The 15208-nt window shown below is 42.4% G+C and overlaps 1 non-coding gene across 1 annotated transcript; it reads left to right on the plus strand.

Annotated features, from left to right (window-relative positions):
• The first annotated feature begins 2059 nt into the window (after positions 1-2059).
• Positions 2060-2165, plus strand: LOC141604029 (small nucleolar RNA R71). Its single transcript, XR_012525855.1, has one exon. It is a non-coding gene; the product is annotated as a small nucleolar RNA R71 (small nucleolar RNA).
• The last annotated feature ends 13043 nt before the right edge of the window (positions 2166-15208 follow it).

Raw genomic sequence — 15208 nt, forward strand, 5'->3', positions numbered from 1 at the left:
AACAACAGAATGGTCCTCCTTTTCGCTCTCAATCTGAGGCGGAGGTATTACAATAGCAGCGCAATATTCAATGTTCTCATCTGGAGTGTCTATATCTGGGTCAATAGAGGGTAAGGCATGGCAAGGTTGAACTTTCATAGGCGCCCTACGAGATTTGGATTGATGAAATATTAGCTCCTCATCTCCTATCTGGAAGATAAGGGTCTTTCTCCAGACGTCAATTACTGCGCGAGCAGTAAATAAAAATAGTCGCCCTAAAATAATAGGGGTATAAGTGTCCTCGGGTATGTCTAAGACCACAAAATCTGCGGGAATAAAGAGTCTCTCGATCTTCACCGGTATGTCCTCTATTACTCCTAGGGGCCGTGATATACTACGGTCGGCCATCTGAACGGTCATATTAGTACAATTAAACTTGGTCAAACCGAGTCTCTTAGCGAGAGACAAAGGTAAGACACTCACGCTAGCTCCTAAATCACATAACGCGTTGTCAATCAAGTGGGTCCCTATATGACAAGGAATTGAAAAGCTACCCGGGTCTGATTGTTTGGGTGGTGTCTTATTCTGAACTAAGGCGGTCCCTACTTCAGTCAAAGCCACCGTTTTGTGGTCATTTATATGTCTCTTACGTGATAAAATTTCTTTCATGAATTTCATGTAAGAGGGTACCTGGGTAAGCAATTTGGCGAAAGGAACATTAATGTGAAGGCTCTTCAGGATTTCAGCAAATTTAATGAACTGTTGGTTAGTCTTATTGTTCTGCAATCGCCTTGGAAAGGGCACCGTGATAGGAATTTCGAGCCCTTTATTCCTTTCTTCTAATGTCTCGACAAGGTCAACCTCATTTCTACTCGATCGGTCTCTTTTACCTCTCGATCGAGGTCTTTCAGCAGCTTTTTCACTCGATCGAGCATTGCCAGCTACTCGATCGAAATCTTCTTCATCAACATTGCTCGATCGAGGCATAATTTCACTCGATCGAACACTTTCCTCTGAAATTTCACTCGATCGAGGCATTTATTCCTCTCGATCGAATCCTTGATTTGCAGCTTTACTCGATCGACCCACAATATCACTCGATCGAGTATTATCTTCAGCAATTCCTCTCGATCGACCTCCAGAGATGAGTCGATCGAGTATTTTCTTCGGATTAATCACAGTTTCGTCAATGGATGACTGTTCACTGCCTGCAACATCGCTTTTCGGGTCCGATATGTCCTCAACTGTTGACAATTTGGGCCCTTCATAAGAAAGACCACTGCGCAAATTAATCAGGTTTATCGTCTCATATAGATTCTTTGCAGATTGAGATGGTAAATGACCCGACTTCCTTGTAGATTGGCTAGCGGCAAGTTGATTTACTTGGGTTTCGAGTGACTTTATCGATGCTTCTTTCTGTTGGTCACTCAGTTGCAACTGCTTAGTCAATGATTGGATCATCGACTTCAACTCAGCCAATTCACTTAATCCTCTAGAAGAAGCTCCTTGATGCGGCGATGGAAAGGATGGAGGCTTTTGAAAGCCTTGTTAAGCTTTGTGAGGAGGAACATAAGCTTGTTGCTGCTGCGGAGGAGGGGTAGGATTAAACACATTCTGACTGGTCCATTGCAAGTTGGGATGGACTCCACTCTGATTATTATTATAGTAATCTCTTCCTTGCCTATATTGTTGAAAGGCAAGGACTTGCTCCTTCTCTGATAGACAGTCAACAGCAGTGTGACCGTCATTACTCCCACATCTCTCACAAGTAACGGCTTCCTGTCTGGTCAACAAGTGAAACGTCTGTTGATCACCAGCAGCTTGCAACTCTAGCTTATCAAAACGGGCATTCATGGCTTCCAGCTGAGCCACAACTGCACTATCTACTGAAGAGACAGTGCGAATACCTCCTCTCGGGTTCCCATACTCAGCACAATGGGTAGCCATTTATTCTATGATACCCCATCCCTTATCATTGTCAATGTTCTTCAGAAATCGCCCATTAGATGAGGCATACAATATAACACGGTGGTCATCAAACAACCCATTGTAGAACTGGTTGCATAAAAACCACTGATCAAAACCATGATCAGGAAGAGACCTCACCAACCTTTTGAAACGGCACCAAGCTTCATACAAGTTCTCATCAGGTGTCTGCTTAAAACTTGTAATTTTACCTCTCAGCTGATTAGTTCGTTGTGGAGGAAAATACCTTTCATAAAAAGCAAGGGCCAGGCTCTCCCGGTCAGTAATACCGGCTAAAGTACGATTAAGATCAGTGAGCCACTCACGGGCTCCGTCGGTCAAAGAGAAAGGAAACAAGACTTACTTAATCTTATCCTGGTTCACTCCCTTAGTGGCGGGAATGGTAGAGCAATAGTCAGTGAAGACTTCTATATGTTTTCGCGGATCTTCACCCGCCACGCCTCGGTACAGGTTTCGTTCGACCAAATTAATGTAGGACGGTCGGATGTCAAAAGTATTGCCATCCTCGGTTGCTAGACTGAAACCTTTAGGGATCGAGGCAGTTGTGGGCTCTGAGTGACTCGCAATATTAGGCATCTTCACTGGCTTTATAGAAGAAATAGAGTTGTCTTCTTCACAAGACGGATCTTCTGCAAACAGAAAATGTTGTAGCTCGGGTTCAAACGTACTCAAGTCTTCCTTTCGAATCTTCCTTTACAGTCTTAGTCTATGCCGAAAAGATCTCTCTGGCTCAGGATCAGCAGTAACTAATTCTGACCTGTTTGACCTGGACATACACAACACTGAAGGAAATAAGTGAGAACTGTCTCAAGGAATAAAAATTCCCTGAGACCAAAAGAAATAAACGAAACAAAAACAGACAGACAGGCTATTGCCTCCCCGATAACGGCGCCAAAATTTGATACGGTCGTTATGTACCAAAAATAAATACCTAAATATAACTAACAGAAGCTAGTGATAAGTAGGGTCGATCTCCACAGGGAGGCAAGATATCTATCTGTAAGTCCATCTATCTAAGTCAAAAATGGGGGGGGGGGGGGGGGGTTTGTATTTGGTTTCTAAAGCTACTAAAGATTAAAGGGCAAGAGAAATAAAGCAAGAGCAATAAAGCAAGAAAATAGCAGATAAGTAATCAAATAAAAGAAGTATGTCTGGAGTTCGATTCACCATGGCAGTTTATCGACTCAGTCATAAATAGCCTAAACAATCTACTGTGAGAAGGGCAAGGGAAAGGTCCTTCCGGTCCGCTATCCACCCTAGATTTCCACTAACTTAACTTCCGTCCTCGTTAGGGTAGTCTACTGGTCATAGCAGGTCTGTTTATTCGATCTTCCGATCCAGGAACAAAGTTAACCAAATTAATGTTATTTAGAAGCGTGCACTCAACTAAATATGTTACAGTTTTATTGCTATGGTGACAGATTCTCACAAGTAAATTACCTAGTATGTTTACTATATCGTCTCAACACTACCATGGATCCCCTAATCCTAACATAAGGATATTAGCTACTTATGTTTTTAATGCAATCAACAATAATAACAATAAGCATGCTAATAAGAGACATAGTAAAAGAATGATAATAAAGCATAAACTAAATAAGAGAGCAATTAATAAGAGCAAACAAGGAATTAAGATTAAAAAGAAAAGGAGAGATTACAAAATTCGAATCCAGAGAGAAAAGAGGCAGAGAAAAGTTCAGCAGTAATTAGAGTAAAGCAATGTTTGATAAAACGTAATTAAGAGTATCAAAAGATAGTTATGACCTAATCACGACTCCCTTATATAGGGGAGTGAAAATTAACATAAATAAACCTTTCACGGATTAATAAAACCCGTGTAATCTAGAAAACCACTCGATCGAGCTCTTTCAGACAACTCGATCGAGGACTTCTCCAGCAAATCTTCTCGATCGAGCACTTTAGGCTCTCGATCGAGTATTCCCATAAAAGCACATTTCGATCGAGCATATAAAGCACTCGATCGACTTCTCGCAACTGCCAAAACACTCGATCGGACTCCAGAACATCTCGATCGAGTACTTCCCAATGAGATCAGCCTTCAACTCGTCTGGTCAGCTTCATAAGACCTTCTAACACGCATTTCGAGGTACGACTCTTGCTGTAAATCTCCGTCTTCTTACAATGCATGCTAAAGGGGACGAATAAGATGCGATTCCACTACTTTTGGGTCCATTTCTGCAATTAAGGCAAAACAAACCAAAGTAGCCAATTCGGGGCATTTTGCAATACAAAGCGATACAAAAAGGCATAGAAATACGTGCAATAAGAAGCTAAAAAGTCTATATATATTGCACGTATCAGGTGCAGCGTTATAGGCATGAGGTGGAGGGTTGCGGTTCTGGCGAGTAGGGAAAAAACCATCGGATAGTCAGCTTTGAGTTTGCGACAATCGGATGCTACGTGACCCTTTATATCACAGAAGTGGCAGCGGCCTCTATAAGGGGCTGGTTTGTTGTCAGTTGGGCAGTGGCAGTGTGGACAGCGGGGGGCCCATGGGGGCGCTTGGGAGGAAGAGAACAAGCGTTTGCATTTTTGTTGGAGTCGCCACCAATTTTTATGGGAAATTGGAACCGTTCGAATACCTCGTGCCATGTTAAGACACAAAGTAAAGACATGAACACCAAGCAATCGTTACCCTTAGCATTCTATGTCTAGAATGACTCTCGTGGATGCCAATGAACACGGATGCTCACGGAGATCTGGAGTAAGGGGTGAGGGTACGTATTAGGAAGCTCTTTTGATCGAACGCCTAATCCCGCCCGCCTCGATAGCGGCCTCTACTAATGATTAGGGACATCATCTATACTCGATATATCGTCGATTATATGCATGCAATACAACATCCAAGTTTTAATCCTAACATGTGAAGAATTAATACTAAGTCGGTTATCACGTAATTTAGCATACAATTAATGTCGAAGTAGGATTTAATGTTCAATTACATGTGAAAGCATACAAATGATACAAGAAATAATAAATAAAATTACAATAATTACAACGGTGTAGGCGATTCATGTCGAAAATACTTTTAAAACGGATAATTTGAGAAAAACGAATAAAAGAATGAATTAACGAACAAATCAGAAGGGTGATAATACGGATAATAGTTAATTATACGTAAGCTAATTATACTAGGTCAGGCAACAACGGAGATCAGGGACATAACTCATCCTGGAACAGGCGCAGCAGGACTGCGCCCTTTGGAAGAGGCGCAGCAGTTGCTGCGTCTGTTCCAAGGGTGAGTTCTGGTTGTGAAGCCGGAACTGCAAATCGTTAATATTAATTGGTAAATTTAAAGATCGATTATGATATTTACTCGGATAGAAGTGATTAATAGGTTATTTACATGTGATTAAAGTCATAAAAACAATAAACATGGATGAGACGGATTTAAGACGAATTATTTACATGAATGAATGATTGATTAGTGACATGGGTGAATGAAATAAACTAAACATGATGAATTGATGACAAATTAATGATGAATATGACAATATACAGGTGAAAATATATCAAAGATCGAATTCCAGAAACTCAATATGAACAAATCGAATTTCTATAACCCGGATTGAATTTAATGACAAAAACCCGCAAATATGAGATTATAAGGGATTTAAGTCGGATTTAATGACGAATTAAATGTATTAACGATGAATAATAATATACATGTGAAATTATTATGATTATATCGAAGAATTAACAAGAACAAATGAAAAACGAATAAAAGCAAACAAATTAACAGAGGACGAAGGAAGAAGAAAGGAAGCAGGAACTGCGGCAGCCTCACGAAGAGGCGCAGCAGGAACTGCGCTCCTTCGAAGAGGCGCAGCAGTTGCTGCGTCCTTTCTCGACGGTTTGTCTTCTGAAAATCCGTAAAAAAGGGTTTTAAAGCACGGTTTTAGAAATCGGTTTTAATTGGTATTTTCGACATAAATCTTACAATATGATTATACAAAAAGTAAAGAACAATAATAAAAGAGAGATTTACATCCTCAGACTTACATGTTTGACGAAACGAGAAGGACTAAGTTATCGATTAGCGATGCTCGACTCGAACTATAATGCAAATATGAAAGTGCCCTCGTAAGAGGAAAACGATTAGATTAATTAAGTTGATTGATTGTGGAGTTGGTCAAATTGGTCGGTCATGCAAACGAGGCTGGTACTCAGAAGGATCCGAGCTTACTTGGTCGAATGTTCAAGCACGTAGACGCCAAAAAGTAAGAACATAGGTCTAGAATGCAAAGGGAGAAGAGAAGGGCGGACACTCGCGTGAGAAATATGAGGAGCGAAGGCTCCTATTTATACTAATCACGTGAAGGAATTAGGGTTTCGGAGAGTCTTTGGAAGTGAATCTCGGAAAGATATGAAAAAGATACGAAAAATACGCAGAAAAGGACCTGGGAAGAGGCCCAGCAGCCACTGCGTCTCTTGAAAGAGGCGCAGCACCTGCTGCGTCTGTTCCCAAGTAGTTTCCTCCTGCGGAAGAAAGATTTCCGTGTTTGAATTATGGAATAAAGGAATACTTCGATTTTCCTTAATATTTTGTGTAAATATTACGGGAAATTGTTTACCAAAGAACAAAGATTTGTGAGATATTTATAAAATATGGAATAGAAATATCCGGAACATTCCAGAACATTCTGACTCGGGATTTAACGGTTATCAGAAAATGAAGACGGTTTCGGGCCCGGACTCCAAATGTACTCTAATTACTGTCAAAACGACCGTATTGGCGCGTAGATGACAACTAAGAGGTAGACATTAATATTTGAGCAATCACTTGACGATAAACTTACGAACTGTCACAAATCGTTCCGCGTACCAAACATGCGGCCCAATCATCACCGGGTGGTTTGCGGGAGGTGCGAAATGAGGTATCTCTGAGCCCCCACTTTGACCGAGGCTTGGACAAGGCGAAAGTCAAAGTATAGCCCTCAGTTCAATCGAAGATTACAACCTGACGACTATGGCGACGCGAGGCGGCTCAAGGGGTCTGAGCCAAGGACCTGTCGTCGGGAACATTTTAGAGTCTGTCGACTTCCGGAGAGGGTCGTTTAAAGTCCATTAGACTACGTAAGGAAGCTCGCCAGCCATAAGAAGAAATCATACCTGAGACTTCTGGACGAAACGGGATTGAAGACGCTTCGGCGAAACTCTTTGGCCTGAAGATAACTTGGTGTCTGAAGAATTATAAAATGATGAGGAAAGACAGCAGAACATAGTCGGGAACTGCTGGGAGAAATCTGTTTGTGTTCAGCTTCAAACAAACTTCGAAAGAAATAGGGGCTGATGTTGATCTCCATGTCTCGAGAGGGAAAGTCTATCCGCTTACTCTCGTTGGGAAACATACTCGGGAATTAATCTCCATGTCTCGAGAGGGAAAGTCTATCCGCTTACTCTCGTTGGGGAAATATAATGAAGGCGTGTCGAAACACCTGTGAAGGAATAAATGCTCGTTGCGACAAGCAAAGGTCTTGGAAGCGATAAATAATGTGCAATAGTCTACTTGCTGGCTTAGAAATACGGGTCGGAACGAAAGATAATCGTCAAACGGACCAAAAGGATAAAATAGCATCGGGGAAGAGGCGCACCAAAGATGGGCCCACAAATAACGAACTCATAACGAATTTTTGAAAACTCGTAAGGAGGGAACACCAGGAAGAGGCGCAGCAACAGCTGTGTCTCTTGGAAGAGGCGCAGCACCTGCTGCGTCTATTCCCAAGGGTGTATTTTCTGCGTAAAAACGCGATAAACAAAGGGATTGTTTCATTTGTTTCGAAACACAAATCACACAAATTCTCTCTCAAATCCTAACCATTTCCGCCAAGGTTTGATTCGAAAGCTCGCATTTATCATGACTAATCGAGGTATGTGTCTTATTCTTGCATTAATCTTCTATAATGGAAGAATTTGGATCGAAAAAATTAGGGTTTATGACCCAATTTGATCGAAAATTTGGGGCTTTTCCCCCAAATGCATTTGCCTTGTGAAATGGGTATTAGAAACAGGTAATTGGTAATATAAGGAACATAACCATGTATTTGTTTTGAATTTTCGTTGAGTTTTGAGCATTTGAGTGAATTTGAGACGGTTTCACAACTAAACCGTAAATTGCTTCGAAAATAGCCTTAGGATTGTCCATTTCTGATGAAACTTGATATTTGGGATCCTTGGATGACGGGTAAACTTCCTATCATCTCGGAATTTTGGTTTGTGACAGCTTTTTCAGGACACTTTTCTAGGGCATAATCGCCATTATAACGAAATGCTACCGAAATTTCGACTTGCACCCAGAACTAGGCTTCAAATTAGGCTTGACTTGACCCAAATTACCACATGAGTGATTGGGTTTGTGTGAATATGGCCAAAAATGGCGAGGAAGAGCGATTTCGGGGCTTCCGAAGGGTCGAAAATCCCTTAACTAAGGCTCGTCGTCACGTGACGCGGCCTAAATTTGCTTTAATGTTGCAGGTGATGAGGCTTCTACTCCTGGGAGAGCTCCCATGGAGATAGATGCTGCTGTTGTCGAGGAGGCTTTAGAGCAGGCCTTCACCGCTACGGTATTGGCTCTGGGAACGAGATCCATGAGGAGGAGGCTGTTGAGGAGGAGGAGGCCCCGAGACGGGCCAACATTGGACGAGGAGGTCGTCAGCTGAGAGGAGCTCCCGCGTGGGCTGAGACTTGGGAGAGCAGGCACCTGCTTTGGGCTGCAGAGGGTCACCTGTCCTACAGAACGGTGAAGAGCTTGGTAAATAGGAATTCGCTACTCATCACCCATATTCATTCATTCATTTGCTCATATCTCTTCTAATTTTCTTTCAAAAAACTAAAGATAGCTTTTGTTTCGAATCACAATAGGAGGCCGGGAACATTAGGTCGTTCTCGGGTTACACGACAGTGATGGAGTGCTACGAGCGGCTGTCGGCAGAGGAGCGCGCCATGATCGAGCGCGGAGCGTTCGGTGCTTTGGTGCAGGCCTAGAGGGATATCGCGAAGAGGAAGCTGCGGGCTAACATTAGCCTGGTCCGCGCTTTCTTGGACCGATTTTGGGATACGACTTCCACCTTTCATATGCCTTTTGGTGAGGTGGGAGTCACTCTGGAGGACTACGACATGATTTCTGGTCTGCCGTGCGGGTCTGAGGCTGTGGAGTGGCCGGAGACTGCCATGAGGGTGGACTCGGCCGAGGCTAGGAGGTTGATCGGCCGGAACTTGTCGCCGAGGGCTGTCACAGTGCCGGGTTTGGTGCCCAGCTCCTACGTTTGAGACTACTTTGCGGGAAAGATCCCGGCGCTGGTGACGATTGACGGGAGGGAGATGGCTCCTCCTCCCTGTACAGCTGAGCAGAGGGTTCGTTTGTGGCTCTGGTGGTTTCTGTCTTCGATCTACCTCGGAGACAAGGGGAGAGAGGCTGTCGACGAAGCTTCTTCCCTTCCTTTCTGACCTGAGCTCCCTAGGGCGTTGGGACTAGGTCACTGCTGGTTTTGCGGTCCTCATCCACTTCATGAGGGCCATGGTTCGTCCGGATTTGATGGAGAAGGGGACTTCTCCTGGCGCTGTCGGACCTGGACTACTGCTGGAGGTATGAACCTTTATTTAGACCAAAATCAATTCCTTTCTTTGGCAAATCACGAAAAATCGTTATTGACTATCTTGCTTTACAGGCGTGGGTGTACTCCTACTTTCCGGGCCTCGCGCCCAAGAGGACGGAGCCGCTGGAGAAGGCCTATCCCGTGGTGAGGGATTGGGTGATGTGCAGGATGAAGAGCAAGCGTTCTTCTCACGGTGTCTACCGGCGGGACGTGAACGCTCTTCAGCTAGACAGCGTAAGCATCTCACTTATATTCATTTGCTTCTTCATTGCTTTTAAAATCGATCATAAGAATGATTCCTTTGTTTATCTTGTCCCAGTGGGTGCCAGGCCTTGGGCGGAGTACGCTGACGCGCCTCCTTTTGTGGCTGAGGTCCTTCGACCTAGGAGCTCGTTTTTTGTTGTTGTTGAGTACGTCGATGGGTCCTGTGTGGTACTTGGGCGAGCGTTTGGTTCGTCAGTGCTCTCGGGATGTGTTGACGGTTCCCATCGATCCTCCTAGCATGATGTTCAGGGAGCATTCTGAGGCTGAGAGGGAGGCGGACTTGGCTGGCGCTAGTGGTGACGCCCTCCTTCTTACTGGCGAGGACTGTGGGAAATAATCTGTATACTTCCCTTATTATTAAGGATTATAACGAATTTTATGAAGATGATCACTAGTCATAAAATAAAATACATAAACAAAAGTAAAGGATTCAGAAATAACCTTCGGTCCTAGCAAATACGGCCTAAGAACAATATCAAAATAGATATTCGCCTATCAGTTGCACGCAAGACGATATGAGATATGCCCTTTGATTATGCTAGAATCGATCCAAAATTTTCTGTAAAATTTAGGTTTTAGTGTTTTTTACTGATGAAAGGAGGCACAAGCAATGAGTAGAAAAATTAGGTTAGAAATAATTCACCCATATACCCTCTTAAACCTTGTGTTAGGGTAGATTAGGGTAAATTTTTTATCATCCTCTAATCTCGGCCCAATTACCGAAATAAGGAGTATTATTTCCTTATTTTGGTTATTCCAAAAATGTATAAAATGTGTTAAATTGTCATCTAGTGAGGATCGAACCCATGACCTCTTGGTTTGTGTACCCTCACTATTACCACTATGACACATTCATCTTGTTGATATTAAATATAACTGATTACATTTAATTACGAATTAACAGATTAATTCGTCGAAGCTAACATTACATACATTTAATTAAATATAACTTATTATATTAAATTTACGAATTGACAGTTAATTCGTCTCAACTAATATTATTTAATCTTCATTAAATAATTGTCTCATCAACACATTGACTAACTGTTTAGTCATATTAGGCATCAATGTGATCATATTTCTATAACCACATCTCTCAAACACATCCTATAGGTGTGACCTTTAGGGACCAGTTGATCACCGCCATCTGTATGATAATAACGTCAAACTTTCTAGCAAGCCAACCGTTATTAGGTAAACGTTAATCAACTGATTAAATATACGAAGTATACCCTTGTGAACCTGTAAGAGATTTACAAATATTATCACACTAATTTGTGGAGGACACAAGCTCCAACAAACTCCCACTTGTCCTCACAAGTGTATGTGCGATAACCGATTCTCATATCCTAAAATTTCTCCCACTCAATGTAAAACAATTTGCAAATCCGCATTCACAAAGGTCGTATTTTACAAGCGATCAATATCAAGAGTGGTTTCCCCGACTAGAGAGTAACTTAACTGATAAACGAATCAACATTCGAGCATGGCCATGCATTTCGATTTACAACTCCTCGAGTGGCCCCGAGAAATAAATATACCGATAAGGGTTGGATATTTTCCTCAACTCCAATCCTGCAGATGTAAGCACAATATGAAATGACCCAGAAAAAATCTACGTAGCCTCCGATTCACGGAGACCGTGAGAAAGAAACCAAAGTCACCCAAAAACTGCCTTAATCTCAAGAGACAGTCGATAGTCAAAAGAATCGACTTTAGGAACACAATGGATGTCCTATCCATGACCTGGCACCGAATGTTTTAAACATTTAGGACTCCATTACGTTGTCACAAAAAGTTGTCCTACGAGGTATCATTATAATCTCGCATCTGTGATCGATCAGTCACCGTTTGACTTATGGCTCGTTGAACCCACCATCAATCGACTGCACAATATAATAGCCGGAGTTATCAGCTCACATTGGCGATTACGGACCAAAACAAATATAATGTAATTCAGTTCACTTTGTGGCGTTCAATGTTGTCAGTACAATCCACATGAAAAACAAAATATTATAATAAAACGATGAAGTTATAAATAGTATATGAAAAAGATAATGTATCAAATCCATAATCAAGTACTACAACTCAGGAACACGTTTAATTCCCATGGAAATGACGTGCCCTACATGCTTATCGTAATTCAACGATTCAGTAGTAGAATCTGCTACAACACACTAAGAGTGAAGACGAACCGGACTGAGATCCGTTTGGAAGCTAGCATCTGCGTAACCGGTTGCGCATAGCTTAATATCTCCTCCATAAGTCAATACCCAATCCTTAGTCTTCCATAGGTACCTGGATTCTTTTGGTACCGACTCGTCATACTCAATGCATGTGCCACGTCTGGACGTGTGCATATCATGGCATACATGATTGATCCTATAGGTGATGCATAAGGAACGCGATTCATGCGTTCAACCCCTTCAGGCGTCGTGGGTGACTTGAGACTTGCTCAACTGCATCCCACACGTCATTGGAAGGTTCCCCTTCTTGGAGTTGGTCATACTGAACCTATCAAGAATCTTATCCAAATAAGACTCCTGACTAAGTGATAACGTCCGTCGTGATCTATCTCGGTAGATACGGATTCCCAAAATGCGTTGTGCCTCACCCAGATCTTTTATCTGAAAGTGGTTCTTCAACCATTCTTTAACCGAAGATAGGAGAGGAATGTCATTCCCAATCAAGAGTATGTCATCGACATACAATATCAAGATTACAATCTTGCTCCTACTTGACTTGATATATAAGCATGGTTCCTCGACCGATCGAGTGAAACCATACTCTTTTATCACCTGGTCGAAACGATGATTCCAACTCCGAGAAGCTTGCTTAAGTCCATAAATGGAATGCTTAAGCTTGCATACTTTCTTAGGATGTTCAGGATCTATGAAACCTTCCGGTTGCACCATGTACAACTCTTCCTCCAAATAACCGTTTAAGAAGGCGGTTTTCACATCCATTTGCCAAATTTCATAATCATGAAATGCGGCAATCGCTAAGATTATCCGAATGGAACGTAGCATGACTACAGGTGCAAAAATCTCATCATAATGCAATCCGTGCACTTGAGTGAAACCTTTTGCCACAAGTCGTTCCTTATAGGTATCTGTTTGCGCGTCTAAAGAACGCTTTATCTTGTAAAGCCATTTGCACTGTAGAGGTTTTACCTTATTAGGTAAATCAACTAGATCCCACACGTCATTCTCATACATGGAGTCCATATCGGATTGCATGGCTTCGAGCCATAGCTTTGAGTCGAAACAGGTCATAGCACCTTTATAGGTAGCGGGTTCATTACTCTCTAGGAGTAAAACGTCATTCTCCTCGACCATACTAATGTATCTGTCCGGAGGATGAGAGTCTCTACCCGACCTCCTAGGTTCCTCAGGAATATTAACCGTATCATCAGTTGGAGGAACAACTTCCTCCATCCGTTCCTCGGTTGTTGGTTCTGGAATCTCCGACAGCTCGAAGGTTCTATTACTCGTCTTGTTCTCGAGAAATTCTTTCTCTAAGAACGTCGCACTAGCCGCAACAAAAAAACTCGATGTTCGGTAGGCGAATAGAAGTAATGACCAAATGTTCCTTTTGGATAACCTATAAAGTATGTCTTGGCCGATCGCGGGCCGAGCTTATCCTCGTGTCTCCACTTGACATAAGCCTCGCAGCCCCAAACCCGAATAAAGGACAAGTTGGGGACCGTTCCCTTCCACATTTCATATGGAGTCTTGTCGACAGCTTTAGTCGGACTTCGGTTAAGTATAAGAGCAGCTGACAAAAGAGCATAACCCCATAATGAATCAGGCACTACCGTGTGACTCATCATGGATCGAACCATATCAAGTAAGGTTCGATTTCTCCGTTCGGACACACCATTCAATTGAGGTGTTCGGTGGAGTTAATCGCAAAACGATTCCACAGTCTTTGGTGTTGATCAAACTCATTTGAAAGATATTCGCCACCCCGATCCGAACGGAGTGCTTTAACCTTTCTACCGGTTGGTTACGTACTCTGTTCGGTATTCCTTGAATTTCTCAAAGGACTCACTTTTATGCTTCATTAAGTAGACATATCCGTATCTACTCAAATCGTCCGTGAAAGTGATAAAATATCTATAGCCATCTCTAGCGGTAATTGACATAGGTCCACAAACATCAGTATGTATGAGTCCTAATAGGTCACTAGCGCGCATTCCTACACCTTTGAAGGAAATTCGAGTCATTTTGCCAATGAGACATGATTGACACGTGTCATATGTAGAAAATTCGAATGCGGGAATAGTCCCATTATCGACGAGTTTCTTTACGCGTTTCTCATTTATGTGTCCCATTCGACAATGCCATAGATAGGTTTGATCTTTGTCACCAACCTTTAATTTCTTATTATTCATGTGTAATTCTTCCGTGGTTTGATCTAAGATGTAAATTTCATTCATGGAAACTGCTTTGCCATAAATCATTTCATTGAAAGAGAAAATACAGCTATTATCCTTTATTGAAAATGCAAAACCGTCTATATCAAGTACGGAAAATAGAAATACTATTCTTAGATAAACCGGGTACATAGTAACAGTTATAAAAATAACTCAAAACCACTAGGGAGTTGGATTACGTATGTTCCCTTCGAGACTACAGCAACTTGTGCTCCATTCCCGACTCGCAGGTCCACATCACCCTTTTCGAGAGGTGTGATGTTCTTTAGGCCCTGCAAATTATTACATAGATGAGAACCACAACCAGTATCTAGTAGCCAAGTTCCGAAACTTGCATGGTTTATCTCAATCATATGAATATAAGATGACATACCAACAGGAACGACGCGGCCTGCTTTTATGTCCTCACGGTACACGGGACAGTTCCTCCTCCAATGTCCAGTCTTGTGACAATGGTGGCACTCAATGTCACCGCTCTTGCTCTTTGTCTTGCCCTGTGAGCCACTAGTCTCACCAGGCGCACTCTTACCGTTTCTTGGCTTTTTAAACTTTGGCTTACCTACTGCTAGGTCGCCATGAGCCTTGCCCTTACCATTACCCTTGTTTGAAATCATGAGAACATCCTGCTTCATGCTCCCACTCAATTTCATATCCTTCTCGGTCTGTACGAGAAGGGAGTGTAGCTCATGAGGACTCTTTTTCAAGTCATTCATGTAGTAGTTCGCCCTGAAAAGGGCAAAACCATCATGACACTACAACAAATCATCACTTGCGCCACGAATTATGCCACAGGAACTCATAATTCGTGGCTAAATTTTGCTTAGCCACGGGAAAAACTTATTCATTATTTTGGAAAAAAATTTATGCCACGGGATAACTTTTCCCGTGGCAAAAAGTCACTTCCGCCACGAATTAGGCTACACCC

Source organism: Silene latifolia, chromosome 9, assembly GCF_048544455.1.
Source record: "Silene latifolia isolate original U9 population chromosome 9, ASM4854445v1, whole genome shotgun sequence".
Taxonomy (NCBI): domain Eukaryota; kingdom Viridiplantae; phylum Streptophyta; class Magnoliopsida; order Caryophyllales; family Caryophyllaceae; genus Silene; species Silene latifolia.